A 13,909-nucleotide genomic window follows, 5' to 3' on the forward strand; every position below is an offset into this window, starting at 1 on the left:
GAGGACACGGCCCGTGGGAGATTTGAACTCACAACCTTGGCACTACCTGGACTGTGCTCCGACTGACTGAGCCCTCTGCATCACAGGTATGAAACTCCCAAGGATGGGAATCATTGGCTGCACAAGAGCAAGCTGCACAGAGGTCTCAGTGCTTCCCACTCAGTGCCAGCAATGCTCCTTGTTGTTTCTGTGTGTCCCAGCTGCGGGGAACGGGGGGCAGGAGGAGGCCAGGAGTCCCCGAAAGGCATCCAGCACCTCTTGTCCTTGGGCCCTCGGGGCAGGGGCTGTGCCTGCAGCGTCCTGCCCGTGCCGAGCGCACGGCCCGGGATGGGCGCTGGGTGCCCGACCGGCGCTGGCACGGACACGGCTCAAGGGCTGCCCATGGCTCCCGGGCCAGGGGCTGCTCTGAGCAGGCTCCTGGAGATGCTTCAGCCTGGATACAGGCCACTGACAGCCCAAAAGCAGCCCAAGGAGCAGCTGGCGTGTCCTGGTGATGGTGGCACGGGCTGCGTGCAGAGGGGCTCAGACAGCAATTCCTGGTTCCAGCCTCCCAGAGCTCCCAGGCAGCTGCCAGGTATGTCCTGTCCACCCCAATTGCCTTCCCTTCCCTTCCCTTCCCTTCCCTTCCCTTCCCTTCCCTTCCCTTCCCTTCCCTTCCCTTCCCTTCCCTTCCCTTCCCTTCCCTTCCCTTCCCTTCCCTTCCCGCCTGAGGCCTCGTTCAGCAGCAGCACTAAAGCCAAGGCAGTCTTCCCTCACAGCTATTAAATGCCAACCGACAGCCTGCAGAGATGCCTTCAAATCAAAGGTTCAGGTGGGATGAAGTTTTGTTTGGACGAAGGTGGGAGTTTCCAGGGAGCCAGCTGGAAGTGCAGAAGGGATGGAAAGCTTTCCCAGGTGGGTCCCACTGGAGGTGTGCTGGAGGCAGGGATGTGCACCCTTTGCTGAGGGAAAAGAACTTGCTGAGGCTCTGAAAGGAGCTGAGCTGCTGCAGGGAGAGATGTCCTCCCGTGGGCACGGGGAGCTGCCTTGGCACGGGACGGGAGCGCCCCCGGCCCTGCCTTCTTCTGCTTGAAAATATCACCTGGAGCCCCGGCTCAGGGGGGCTAAATCAGCTGAACTCCAGGCAGCTCTGTCAGCTGCCCCCCAGGGACATGGGCGGGGCTGGGGGATGAGGGCTTTAAATAGCCAATTCTTTGGAACAGATGCCTGTCCCTGTCCCGATGCTGCTGAGCTTCCTTGCACGCTCTGCCCGTTCCTGGCAGAGCTGGCGTTCAAGGGGCAGCTCTGCACGGGAATATCCACCCTCCGTGAGGCACCGTGAGGGTATGGCAGCAGGAACTGAGCAGGGAATTGGGGGCTGTGGGATAATTCACGGGAACTAGCAAAGCTGACAGTGAGCCCCGAGTCTGGGCCCTGCACAGAGAACAATCTTTGTGCTGCCCTGTCAGCTCAACCCCCGGGCTGGGAAGTTTTGGGAGTCAAATATATGGAATTGTACAAATCACAGCAACTGGGCTGTGATCACCCAGAGGGACAATCCAAGTCCCAGATGATTCCTCCACAATCCAATCTGGGGATTTTAAAGCCCTCATGGTGGCCCTGTGCCTGCCAGGAGCTCTGACTGTGCTTTTCCTTTCCTACCAGCTCCTGAGCAGTGTCAGGGCCACCATGAGGGCTTTGAAATCCAGACAGACCCCAAATCCCACACAGTGACTAATACGAATGAAGAATTGCACTGTTCTCATCAGAAGCTCAAAACTCTTGTTTCTGAATTTTATGACAGCAATGTAATGGAATCCCACGAGCCTCATTAATGCTTTTCGTTTCATTCTTACGTATTTTTAATCCCTCATTTGGCAGCTGGTAAAACTTATCCTGGAATTCAGAAGCAGGGCTGGCTCTGACCTTCACCTCTGGTCCCACTTTGTGCAAACACCACTTGTGCCAGGGTGAACAGATGGCGTGGCCCGTGCCCACTGCCTGGGATTCACCCAACCAAAACCAAGAGCAAGTGCTGGTAGGGCTTTAAGAACTGGAAATAACTTGGAAACAAAATAATTCACCTTTTTCTTCTGGTTCTTTATTTTTTTCTTCCAGGTGCTGGACTTGCCTCTGTGGATGTGTGCTGAGCTCTCACTACAGGGGACTGTGAGGCCTGACTGGCTGTGAGTTTGTGTTCTTCTCACTGGGAATCAGAAATGATCATTAATTAGACCACCGAAATCTTTTCTGAAACCTTTCCCCTTTCCTGATAAGTCTTGTCTTTCTGCCTTTAACTCTACAGCTGTTCCCTGACGTGATTTCCCCTGCCTCACTTCTGTGCAGCTCCTAGCTGGGGAAAACTGGGATAACTTAGAGGGGACAGAGGTGAAACTTTTAGCTGGATTTTTCTAAAATTTTCTAATGATACTGAAATTATTTCCAATTGCCCCAGTGAGAAGAACACCAACTTGCAGGCATCAAAAGCTCCAAACTCGTTTAATTGAGGCAGGTCCAAGGAAAAGCCCAGCCATGCCAGGCTGAGGCTGGAGCCTGCTCATAATTCATTGTTGGTGTCTGCTGCAGTCTAGGAATAGCTGTCTCATTTGTCACTTGCTTGATCTGCTTTTATATCCCTGATTCAAATGGAGTTAGGCAAACTTCATGTTTGCTATTAGGCTATGAAGAAGCCTATTGTAACCAGCATATGCTTTTCTTAGATGGAAATGTGCATGCAAAATACAAAGAGCTTTGATACTGAGATTTTTTTTTTCCCCTCCTGAGGTTCAAGTATTTTATCATTTTAATAGCATTCCATTTTCCTGTTGCACCCATTTTTAGAGTGCATCTTTTGTATTAGCTCTGAGTACCATAATTCCTTCCAAATTCCTGTGGCACTATTACCATAACTACACAATTAGCTACAGCTGGATGTAGCAGAGGTGAACACTAAATAGTTTTGTTGGCAGGAGGCCCAGTGTCTTTTAACCCAGACACCTTCTTTACTGACGCCTGGTTTGTTACTCTGCTTTAGGGAGTATGGGGAACTTCAGATACAAAGAAGAGAATTTAAAAGTTTGTTATGCAAAAAGGTGCTGAAGGTGCTGTGGATTTGTTTTGGATTGTTATTTGTGGGTTTTTTGTTTGTTTTCCTTTTGGGTTTCTTTGTGGTTGTTTTTGGTGGTGTTTCTTTTTTTTTTTTTTCCCCTAGAGTTTTTTTTTTTTTCCTTCCCTTCCCTTCCCTTCCCTTCCCTTCCCTTCCCCTAGCTTGAAGAAACTGGAAGAAGGAATTTGGATGTATAAAAACAAGCTGAGAAGAGCATCAGTGTGTTCACTGGCAGCACGGGCTGGGATGAGGGCTGAGCAGGACCCAAGCTGCAGCACTTCAACCATTCAGCTTTCACCTCGTGTTTTATCACGGCCTTTATGAGACAGATGTGAATCGATGAGTCCCAGGCCGAGCCGTGCCCGTGCCCTGTTCTGTCGGAGCTGGTGCTTTCCTGACAGGTTCAGCAGCCACACTCTGTAATAAATAGTCCTGGGTCTGCTGCTGTTCCTCTTCCAGCTTTATATTCAATTTTCCACCCCTTCTCTCCTCTCTGTCCGCTGTGTCTTTTGTGTTCCTTTCTTGGCCTGTGTGCTCCCCATCCCATTCCCTTTCACTGCTTCACTCTCTCTTGTTCTTCTTTTTCTTTTTTGAAATGAATACTCAATATTTATGTAATCTCTCTTACTCAATCCCTCTCCCTGTTCTGTCCTACTTTTTGCCTCTCTCTCTGTCTCACTTGCTGCCTGCATCTTTATTTCTCCTTTCTTCCTCTCCTTGTCCCTCAGTCCTGCACCGTGACTGTGTTTCTTTGTCCCTGTCACTGTCCCTTTGCCTGTACCTGTGTGCACCTGCTGCCCAGTGCTCCTCCCTGACCGTCCCCTCTCTTGGTGAGCCTCTGTCCTGCTGGCCGTGCCTCTCTGTCTCCGTCCCTGTGCTGCTCCTTGGCCGCGTTTGCCCGCCCCGGCACGTGCCGCGGTCGATTCCTCTGCGGGTTCTTGTTTCCCTCTTTGTATCCCTCAGTCCTTGCTGCGTGTTTGGCACCGTGTTTCGTTCTGCGTCCTTCTCCGTGCCTCGCTCGTGTTCCTGTTTTATTCTGTGTGGCTCTGTGGAGCTCCCCGTGCCGGTGGTTCCCACGGGTGTGTCCCATTTGCTGTCCCTGTTCTTTTTTAATCCCTCTCTGTGTGCGGCCCATTCACCATCCCAGGTGTTTTTGGATTTTTTGTTTTTTTCCATTTCATCCTGCGCCTTGATCTTAGTTTTCTTGCTGTGTCCTCTCGGCTGGTGCTTCCTCTTCTGCCCCTTGTTGCCTGTGTCTGCGGGGCTGAGAAGGAACTTCAGCCCTTCTGGGGGCTGTCCCCCACTTCCTTGCGTGAGCAGAGTCCCTTTTTGGGGGGATGGACCGTGGGAAGGGTTCGAATAAAGTGCCGTGCTCCTGCCCGAGGCAGTTGTAGTTGTTGTGTGCCTTCTTTGGGGGTGAGGAAAAAAGGCTGAGGGGGGCAGGGGGTGGAGACTCGGGGGCTCCCGTGTCCTTTGGGGCACCCCAAGGTCCCGAGGAGAGGGAGCCACGCTGCGGTGAAGGAGCAGCTGAGTGGGGAGTGGGGGGGCGGTGCCCGGTGCCGTCCCCCAGAGGGACCCAAGAGTGCCAGAACATTCACAGGGAGGGCTGGGTGTAGAAGGCAGGAAAATATAAATATAAAAAATACCTAACTACAGCTTAAATAAATGTTTTATTTGGTTAGAGAAGAGTTTTTTAATAGATAATCTAAATATAAAATAAAAATAATAGAAAAATAAAAATATATTTATATAAATATAAAATATATACAAATAGAAGTAACAACTTTATATTAAATATATGAATAATGCAAATATATAGTGTATGAATATAAATTATATATATATGAGATTAGAAATACGCAAATAATATAGTTTAAAGTAAATGGGTTTTTTTGGTTTTATTTGGTAAAGGCGGGTTTTTTTATAATTAATATAAGCAAAATAAATACACAAATGTACAATAAGTTTATAAAGACATAAAAGTAGAAGTATTTGTGCATACATGAATGTATGGAAGTAAATACATAAATATATAGATCAATATAAATGTAGGATATAAATAATATATACTTCTGGTATAATATATTTATAATATAGATACATTGATTGCAGACATACAAATGAAAGATATAAATAGAAACATTTAAATATAGTTTAAAATAAAGGGGTTTTTTGTTTGTATTTGGGTAAAGGTGGGGCTTTTAAATAAAATTTGAAACATACACATATATAATATATAAAGATATATGCATAAAATAGAAATGAATTTTAACAATATAAATATTATGTGTACAATAAATAATAAAAATAATATTGTATATATGTTATAATGCAACCTTAATTGAAAATATAAAATGTGTATAGATTGGGAATGTGAATATAAATTAAATATTAATAGATTTTTATTCAAAGGGGTTTTTTTATTGTTTGCTTTTAGTTTTGGTCGGGGTGTTTTGGGGGCATTCTTTTAGGAGGATTTTTTGAAGGGATGGGACTCGTTGCTTTTTGCCTTCGCTTCTCTCTCTGTCCCCCAAAGCGCCGCAGCCCCGGGCTGAGCTCGGCGCAGTGCTGCCGCCTTGTGGACACAGCGCGGTACTGCAGCCAGCCCCCGAGCCGGCAATGGCAGTGCTGCCGCCTTGTGGACACAGCGCGGTACTGCAGCCAGCCCCCGAGCCGGCAATGGCAGTGCTGCCGCCTTGTGGACACAGCGCGGTACTGCAGCCAGCCCCGAGCCGGCAATGGCAGTGCTGCCGCCTTGTGGACACAGCGCGGTACTGCAGCCAGCCCCCGAGCCGGCAATGGCAGTGCTGCCGCCTTGTGGACACAGCGCGGTACTGCAGCCAGCCCCGAGCCGGCAATGGCAGTGCTGCCGCCTTGTGGACACAGCGCGGTACTGCAGCCAGCCCCCGAGCCGGCAATGGCAGTGCTGCCGCCTTGTGGGCACAGCGCGGTACTGCAGCCAGCCCCCGAGCCGGCAATGGCAGTGCTGCCGCCTTGTGGGACACAGCGCGGTACTGCAGCCAGCCCCGAGCCGGCAATAGGCAGTGCTGCCGCCTTGTGGACACAGCGCGGTACTGCAGCCAGCCCCCGAGCCGGCAATGGCAGTGCTGCTGCCTTGTGGGCACAGCGCGGTACTGCAGCCAGCCCCGAGCCGGCAATGGCAGTGCTGCCGTCTTGTGGACACAGCGCGGTACTGCAGCCAGCCCCCGAGCCGGCAATGGCAGTGCTGCCGCCTTGTGGGCACAGCGCGGTACTGCAGCCGCCCCCGAGCCGGCAATGGCAGTGCTGCCGCCTTGTAGGCACAGCGCGGTACTGCAGCCAGCCCCGAGCCGGCAATGGCAGTGCTGCCGCCTTGTGGACACAGCGCGGTACTGCAGCCAGCCCCCGAGCCGGCAATGGCAGTGCTGCTGCCTTGTGGGCACAGCGCGGTACTGCAGCCAGCCCCGAGCCGGCAATGGCAGTGCTGCCGCCTTGTGGACACAGCGCGGTACTGCAGCCAGCCCCCGAGCCGGCAATGGCAGTGCTGCCGCCTTGTGGGCACAGCGCGGTACTGCAGCCGCCCCCGAGCCGGCAATGGCAGTGCTGCCGCCTTGTAGGCACAGCGCGGTACTGCTGCCAGCCCCCGAGCCGGCAATGGCAGTGCTGCCGCCTTGTGGGCACAGCGCGGTACTGCAGCCGCCGCCGCTCCGGCGCCCTGGCAGCGCTGCCGTCCTGTGGGCACAGCGCAGTGCTGCGCGCGTGCCCTTCCGATGATGGGAGCGAGCGCGTGCCGGGACGCTGCCCTGTAGGACTGCCGCCACGCTGCGGAAGTGGCCTCTGCCAGTACTAGAGATGGCGGCCGAGAAGGGCGGAAGTGACGTCTTGCCACTCTCAAGATGGCGATTTGGCCGGCAATCGTTTGACCTTCTATATATGGCGGCAGTTCCGGGTACCACAACAAAGATGGCAGCCGGGCCGGAAGTGGCCTCTGCCAGTACTAGAGATGGCGGCCGAGAAGGGCGGAAGTGACGTCTTGCCACTCTCAAGATGGCGGTTTGGCCGGCACTCGTCTGACCTTCTATATATGGCGGCAGTTCCGGGTACCACAACAAAGATGGCAGCCGGGCCGGAAGTGGCCTCTGCCAGTACTAGAGATGGCGGCCGAGAAGGGCGGAAGTGACGTCTTGCCACTCTCAAGATGGCGGTTTGGCCGGCACTCGTTTGACCTTCTATATATGGCGGCAGAAAGGGCGGGAAAATCAAGGACCCCAGGCTGTTTTGTGGGCTGCCTGCCCGCGACGCCGACACGGATCCCCGCGGCGCGATTTTCTGCGGCGTTTCCGAGAGTGCGGACACGGGCTGTGGGCTCAGCAGCGCCGCGGGCGCGCGGGAAACGGGCAGGCGCCGACAGGCGGCTGCGGGCAGACGCCTTTCCCTGCCGGGGTCCTGTACTGCCGGGGGCGGCACCGAAGGCGGTCCCGGGGGCGGTACCAAGGGCGGAACCAGGGGCGGTACCAAGGGCGGCAGCGGCGGCGGTACCCACGGCGGTACCGGGGGCGGTACCGGGCGGGGGTCCAGGTGCGGGGCCGTGAGGTGGTCCAGGGGCGGGGCCGGGCCCGGCACAGGTGCGCGGGGTCTCGGTGCGGCTGCGCGGGGCGTGGCCGAGGTGATTGAACTCCAGGTAATTGGCTCGGCCCCCATTTGCTCAGGCTGAGCTCCTTTGGGTCGGTGGCTGCGTTGGAGCTCCGCGCACAGGGACAGGTTGGATTTCTGCTTTCCTTCCTCTCAAACCCTCTCCCCCTCCTCCTCGTGTTCCCCTTCTTTTTCTGCCTTTCCCGCCTTTCTCTCTCCTCCTCAAACCGACTCTTTCCCTCCCCTTTCGGCCTCTCCTCCTGTTTCTCTCTCTACCTTTCCTCCCTCCTCCCCGTGTTCCTTTTCTTTTCTTTCTCCCCCCAACCTGTCCCCCCCATTCTCCCTCTCCTGTCCCTACCCCGCTCCCCTCTCCTGTTCCCCTCCTGGGTCCCCCGTCCCTCTCCGCCCCCGGCCTTTCCCTCCCCGTCCCGCTTCCCTCCGCAGCCCGAGCCCTCCCTGCTCCTCTCATCCCTGTGTCCCTGCTCTCCGTCCCTTCTCCCCTGGCTGTTTCCCGCTGTTCCCCACCATCCGCCCCCCATACCTATACACACCCTACCCTACCCTGTTCTATTCCTTTCTCCTCCTGCGCCTGCTTCTACCCTTCCTTCTCCCCAACCCTGGGCCCCCCGTTCCCTCTCCCTGCTCCCATTCCCCTCATTCAATCCTCCCCTCCTTCCTCCACCCTCCCATTCCCTTCCCACCACACCTGTCCCTGTTCCCTCTCCCTGCTCCCGTTCCCCCCCCCCCCAATTCCGCCTCCCCTCCTTCCTCCGCTCTCCCATTCCCCCCCCCCCAGCGCCCCTTCCCCTGTCCCCGCTGCCCCGCACACCCCGGCGCCCCCCGCCCTCGGTCCTTGGTCACCCACCCCGACCGCCCCGTCTGCCCCCCCATTCCCATCCTCCGTGCCCGCTTTTCCTCTTTCCCCCGCCCCGCGGGGGTCGGGACGCCGCATAATAAAGGCCGTAGAGCCGGAGCGGCTGGACCCGGCCGGGCGCGGGGGCCGCCGTGCCAGCCCTGGAGCCCCAAATCCCGGCGCTCCCGGTGCCCCCGTCCCGCGGAGGCCCCGCAGCCCTGAGCGCGGAGCAGCGCCCGGCTCCCCGTTCCCGTGCGCGCACAGCCCCGGGGCTGCTGCCCGCGCACCCCTGCGGAACGAGCGGGGCTGGGGCGCGGGAGGAGCCGCTCGGCGGGGCCGGGCACGGTGCCGCTCGGGCTGTTTCTCATTCACCTGCCAGATGGGATGCTCCCCCTCTCCCTTGCTTTGCAACTCCAAGAAGCTCTGCGATGGCAAAACCTCTTTTATTAAAACTCGGCTGCGGCTTTTCCCCTTTGCTTCCGGGTCACAGGATATACTGGGATTGAGAGGGTTCCTAAAATCCGACTCTCGAGGACACGGCCCGTGGGAGATTTGAACTCACAACCTTGGCACTACCTGGACTGTGCTCCGACTGACTGAGCCCTCTGCATCACAGGTATGAAACTCCCAAGGATGGGAATCATTGGCTGCACAAGAGCAAGCTGCACAGAGGTCTCAGTGCTTCCCACTCAGTGCCAGCAATGCTCCTTGTTGTTTCTGTGTGTCCCAGCTGCGGGGAACGGGGGGCAGGAGGAGGCCAGGAGTCCCCGAAAGGCATCCAGCACCTCTTGTCCTTGGGCCCTCGGGGCAGGGGCTGTGCCTGCAGCGTCCTGCCCGTGCCGAGCGCACGGCCCGGGATGGGCGCTGGGTGCCCGACCGGCGCTGGCACGGACACGGCTCAAGGGCTGCCCATGGCTCCCGGGCCAGGGGCTGCTCTGAGCAGGCTCCTGGAGATGCTTCAGCCTGGATACAGGCCACTGACAGCCCAAAAGCAGCCCAAGGAGCAGCTGGCGTGTCCTGGTGATGGTGGCACGGGCTGCGTGCAGAGGGGCTCAGACAGCAATTCCTGGTTCCAGCCTCCCAGAGCTCCCAGGCAGCTGCCAGGTATGTCCTGTCCACCCCAATTGCCTTGCCTTCCCTTCCCTTCCCTTCCCTTCCCTTCCCTTCCCTTCCTTCCCTTCCCTTCCTTCCCTTCCCTTCCCTTCCCTTCCCTTCCCTTCCCTTCCCTTCCCTTCCCGCCTGAGGCCTCGTTCAGCAGCAGCACTAAAGCCAAGGCAGTCTTCCCTCACAGCTATTAAATGCCAACCGACAGCCTGCAGAGATGCCTTCAAATCAAAGGTTCAGGTGGGATGAAGTTTTGTTTGGACGAAGGTGGGAGTTTCCAGGGAGCCAGCTGGAAGTGCAGAAGGGATGGAAAGCTTTCCCAGGTGGGTCCCACTGGAGGTGTGCTGGAGGCAGGGATGTGCACCCTTTGCTGAGGGAAAAGAACTTGCTGAGGCTCTGAAAGGAGCTGAGCTGCTGCAGGGAGAGATGTCCTCCCGTGGGCACGGGGAGCTGCCTTGGCACGGGACGGGAGCGCCCCCGGCCCTGCCTTCTCCTGCTTGAAAATATCACCTGGAGCCCCGGCTCAGGGGGGCTAAATCAGCTGAACTCCAGGCAGCTCTGTCAGCTGCCCCCCAGGGACATGGGCGGGGCTGGGGGATGAGGGCTTTAAATAGCCAATTCTTTGGAACAGATGCCTGTCCCTGTCCCGATGCTGCTGAGCTTCCTTGCACGCTCTGCCCGTTCCTGGCAGAGCTGGCGTTCAAGGGGCAGCTCTGCACGGGAATATCCACCCTCCGTGAGGCACCGTGAGGGTATGGCAGCAGGAACTGAGCAGGGAATTGGGGGCTGTGGGATAATTCACGGGAACTAGCAAAGCTGACAGTGAGCCCCGAGTCTGGGCCCTGCACAGAGAACAATCTTTGTGCTGCCCTGTCAGCTCAACCCCCGGGCTGGGAAGTTTTGGGAGTCAAATGTATGGAATTGTACAAATCACAGCAACTGGGCTGTGATCACCCAGAGGGACAATCCAAGTCCCAGATGATTCCTCCACAATCCAATCTGGGGATTTTAAAGCCCTCATGGTGGCCCTGTGCCTGCCAGGAGCTCTGACTGTGCTTTTCCTTTCCTACCAGCTCCTGAGCAGTGTCAGGGCCACCATGAGGGCTTTGAAATCCAGACAGACCCCAAATCCCACACAGTGACTAATACGAATGAAGAACTGCACTGTTCTCATCAGAAGCTCAAAACTCTTGTTTCTGAATTTTATGACAGCAATGTAATGGAATCCCACGAGCCTCATTAATGCTTTTCGTTTCATTCTTACGTATTTTTAATCCCTCATTTGGCAGCTGGTAAAACTTATCCTGGAATTCAGAAGCAGGGCTGGCTCTGACCTTCACCTCTGGTCCCACTTTGTGCAAACACCACTTGTGCCAGGGTGAACAGATGGCGTGGCCCGTGCCCACTGCCTGGGATTCACCCAACCAAAACCAAGAGCAAGTGCTGGTAGGGCTTTAAGAACTGGAAATAACTTGGAAACAAAATAATTCACCTTTTTCTTCTGGTTCTTTATTTTTTTCTTCCAGGTGCTGGACTTGCCTCTGTGGATGTGTGCTGAGCTCTCACTACAGGGGACTGTGAGGCCTGACTGGCTGTGAGTTTGTGTTCTTCTCACTGGGAATCAGAAATGATCATTAATTAGACCACCGAAATCTTTTCTGAAACCTTTCCCCTTTCCTGATAAGTCTTGTCTTTCTGCCTTTAACTCTACAGCTGTTCCCTGACGTGATTTCCCCTGCCTCACTTCTGTGCAGCTCCTAGCTGGGGAAAACTGGGATAACTTAGAGGGGACAGAGGTGAAACTTTTAGCTGGATTTTTCTAAAATTTTCTAATGATACTGAAATTATTTCCAATTGCCCCAGTGAGAAGAACACCAACTTGCAGGCATCAAAAGCTCCAAACTCGTTTAATTGAGGCAGGTCCAAGGAAAAGCCCAGCCATGCCAGGCTGAGGCTGGAGCCTGCTCATAATTCATTGTTGGTGTCTGCTGCAGTCTAGGAATAGCTGTCTCATTTGTCACTTGCTTGATCTGCTTTTATATCCCTGATTCAAATGGAGTTAGGCAAACTTCATGTTTGCTATTAGGCTATGAAGAAGCCTATTGTAACCAGCATATGCTTTTCTTAGATGGAAATGTGCATGCAAAATACAAAGAGCTTTGATACTGAGATTTTTTTTTTCCCCTCCTGAGGTTCAAGTATTTTATCATTTTAATAGCATTCCATTTTCCTGTTGCACCCATTTTTAGAGTGCATCTTTTGTATTAGCTCTGAGTACCATAATTCCTTCCAAATTCCTGTGGCACTATTACCATAACTACACAATTAGCTACAGCTGGATGTAGCAGAGGTGAACACTAAATAGTTTTGTTGGCAGGAGGCCCAGTGTCTTTTAACCCAGACACCTTCTTTACTGACGCCTGGTTTGTTACTCTGCTTTAGGGAGTATGGGGAACTTCAGATACAAAGAAGAGAATTTAAAAGTTATAATTGTACAAGTTTGTTATGCAAAAAGGTGCTGAAGGTGCTGTGGATTTGTTTTGGATTGTTATTTGTGGGTTTTTTGTTTGTTTTCCTTTTGGGTTTCTTTGTGGTTGTTTTTGGTGGTGTTTCTTTTTTTTTTTTTTTCCCCTAGAGTTTTTTTTTTTTCCTTCCCTTCCCTTCCCTTCCCTTCCCTTCCCCTAGCTTGAAGAAACTGGAAGAAGGAATTTGGATGTATAAAAACAAGCTGAGAAGAGCATCAGTGTGTTCACTGGCAGCACGGGCTGGGATGAGGGCTGAGCAGGACCCAAGCTGCAGCACTTCAACCATTCAGCTTTCACCTCGTGTTTTATCACGGCCTTTATGAGACAGATGTGAATCGATGAGTCCCAGGCCGAGCCGTGCCCGTGCCCTGTTCTGTCGGAGCTGGTGCTTTCCTGACAGGTTCAGCAGCCACACTCTGTAATAAATAGTCCTGGGTCTGCTGCTGTTCCTCTTCCAGCTTTATATTCAATTTTCCACCCCTTCTCTCCTCTCTGTCCGCTGTGTCTTTTGTGTTCCTTTCTTGGCCTGTGTGCTCCCCATCCCATTCCCTTTCACTGCTTCACTCTCTCTTGTTCTTCTTTTTCTTTTTTGAAATGAATACTCAATATTTATGTAATCTCTCTTACTCAATCCCTCTCCCTGTTCTGTCCTACTTTTTGCCTCTCTCTCTGTCTCACTTGCTGCCTGCATCTTTATTTCTCCTTTCTTCCTCTCCTTGTCCCTCAGTCCTGCACCGTGACTGTGTTTCTTTGTCCCTGTCACTGTCCCTTTGCCTGTACCTGTGTGCACCTGCTGCCCAGTGCTCCTCCCTGACCGTCCCCTCTCTTGGTGAGCCTCTGTCCTGCTGGCCGTGCCTCTCTGTCTCCGTCCCTGTGCTGCTCCTTGGCCGCGTTTGCCCGCCCCGGCACGTGCCGCGGTCGATTCCTCTGCGGGTTCTTGTTTCCCTCTTTGTATCCCTCAGTCCTTGCTGCGTGTTTGGCACCGTGTTTCGTTCTGCGTCCTTCTCCGTGCCTCGCTCGTGTTCCTGTTTTATTCTGTGTGGCTCTGTGGAGCTCCCCGTGCCGGTGGTTCCCACGGGTGTGTCCCATTTGCTGTCCCTGTTCTTTTTTAATCCCTCTCTGTGTGCGGCCCATTCACCATCCCAGGTGTTTTTGGATTTTTTGTTTTTTTCCATTTCATCCTGCGCCTTGATCTTAGTTTTCTTGCTGTGTCCTCTCGGCTGGTGCTTCCTCTTCTGCCCCTTGTTGCCTGTGTCTGCGGGGCTGAGAAGGAACTTCAGCCCTTCTGGGGGCTGTCCCCCACTTCCTTGCGTGAGCAGAGTCCCTTTTTGGGGGGATGGACCGTGGGAAGGGTTCGAATAAAGTGCCGTGCTCCTGCCCGAGGCAGTTGTAGTTGTTCTGTGCCTTCTTTGGGGGTGAGGAAAAAAGGCTGAGGGGGGCAGGGGGTGGAGACTCGGGGGCTCCCGTGTCCTTTGGGGCACCCCAAGGTCCCGAGGAGAGGGAGCCACGCTGCGGTGAAGGAGCAGGTGAGTGGGGAGTGGGGGGGCGGTGCCCGGTGCCGTCCCCCAGAGGGACCCAAGAGTGCCAGAACATTCACAGGGAGGGCTGGGTGTAGAAGGCAGGAAAATATAAATATAAAAAATACCTAACTACAGCTTAAATAAATGTTTTATTTGGTTAGAGAAGAGTTTTTTAATAGATAATCTAAATATAAAATAAAAATAATAGAAA

The 13,909-nt window shown here is 53.9% G+C and overlaps 2 long non-coding RNA genes across 2 annotated transcripts; both read left to right on the forward strand.

The window, feature by feature from the left end:
- The first annotated feature begins 398 nt into the window (after nucleotides 1-398).
- LOC130266250 (uncharacterized) lies at nucleotides 399-4,463 on the forward strand. Its single transcript, XR_008842797.1, has 4 exons — nucleotides 399-574; nucleotides 746-894; nucleotides 2,098-2,165; nucleotides 3,247-4,463. It is a non-coding gene; the product is annotated as an uncharacterized LOC130266250 (long non-coding RNA).
- A 5,014-nt stretch (nucleotides 4,464-9,477) lies between these two features.
- Nucleotides 9,478-13,555, forward strand: LOC130266249 (uncharacterized). The gene is made up of 4 exons (XR_008842796.1): nucleotides 9,478-9,653; nucleotides 9,828-9,976; nucleotides 11,180-11,247; nucleotides 12,339-13,555. It is a non-coding gene; the product is annotated as an uncharacterized LOC130266249 (long non-coding RNA).
- The last annotated feature ends 354 nt before the right edge of the window (nucleotides 13,556-13,909 follow it).

Source organism: Oenanthe melanoleuca, unplaced genomic scaffold (genome assembly GCF_029582105.1).
Source record: "Oenanthe melanoleuca isolate GR-GAL-2019-014 unplaced genomic scaffold, OMel1.0 S004, whole genome shotgun sequence".
Classification (NCBI taxonomy): Eukaryota; Metazoa; Chordata; class Aves; order Passeriformes; family Muscicapidae; genus Oenanthe; species Oenanthe melanoleuca.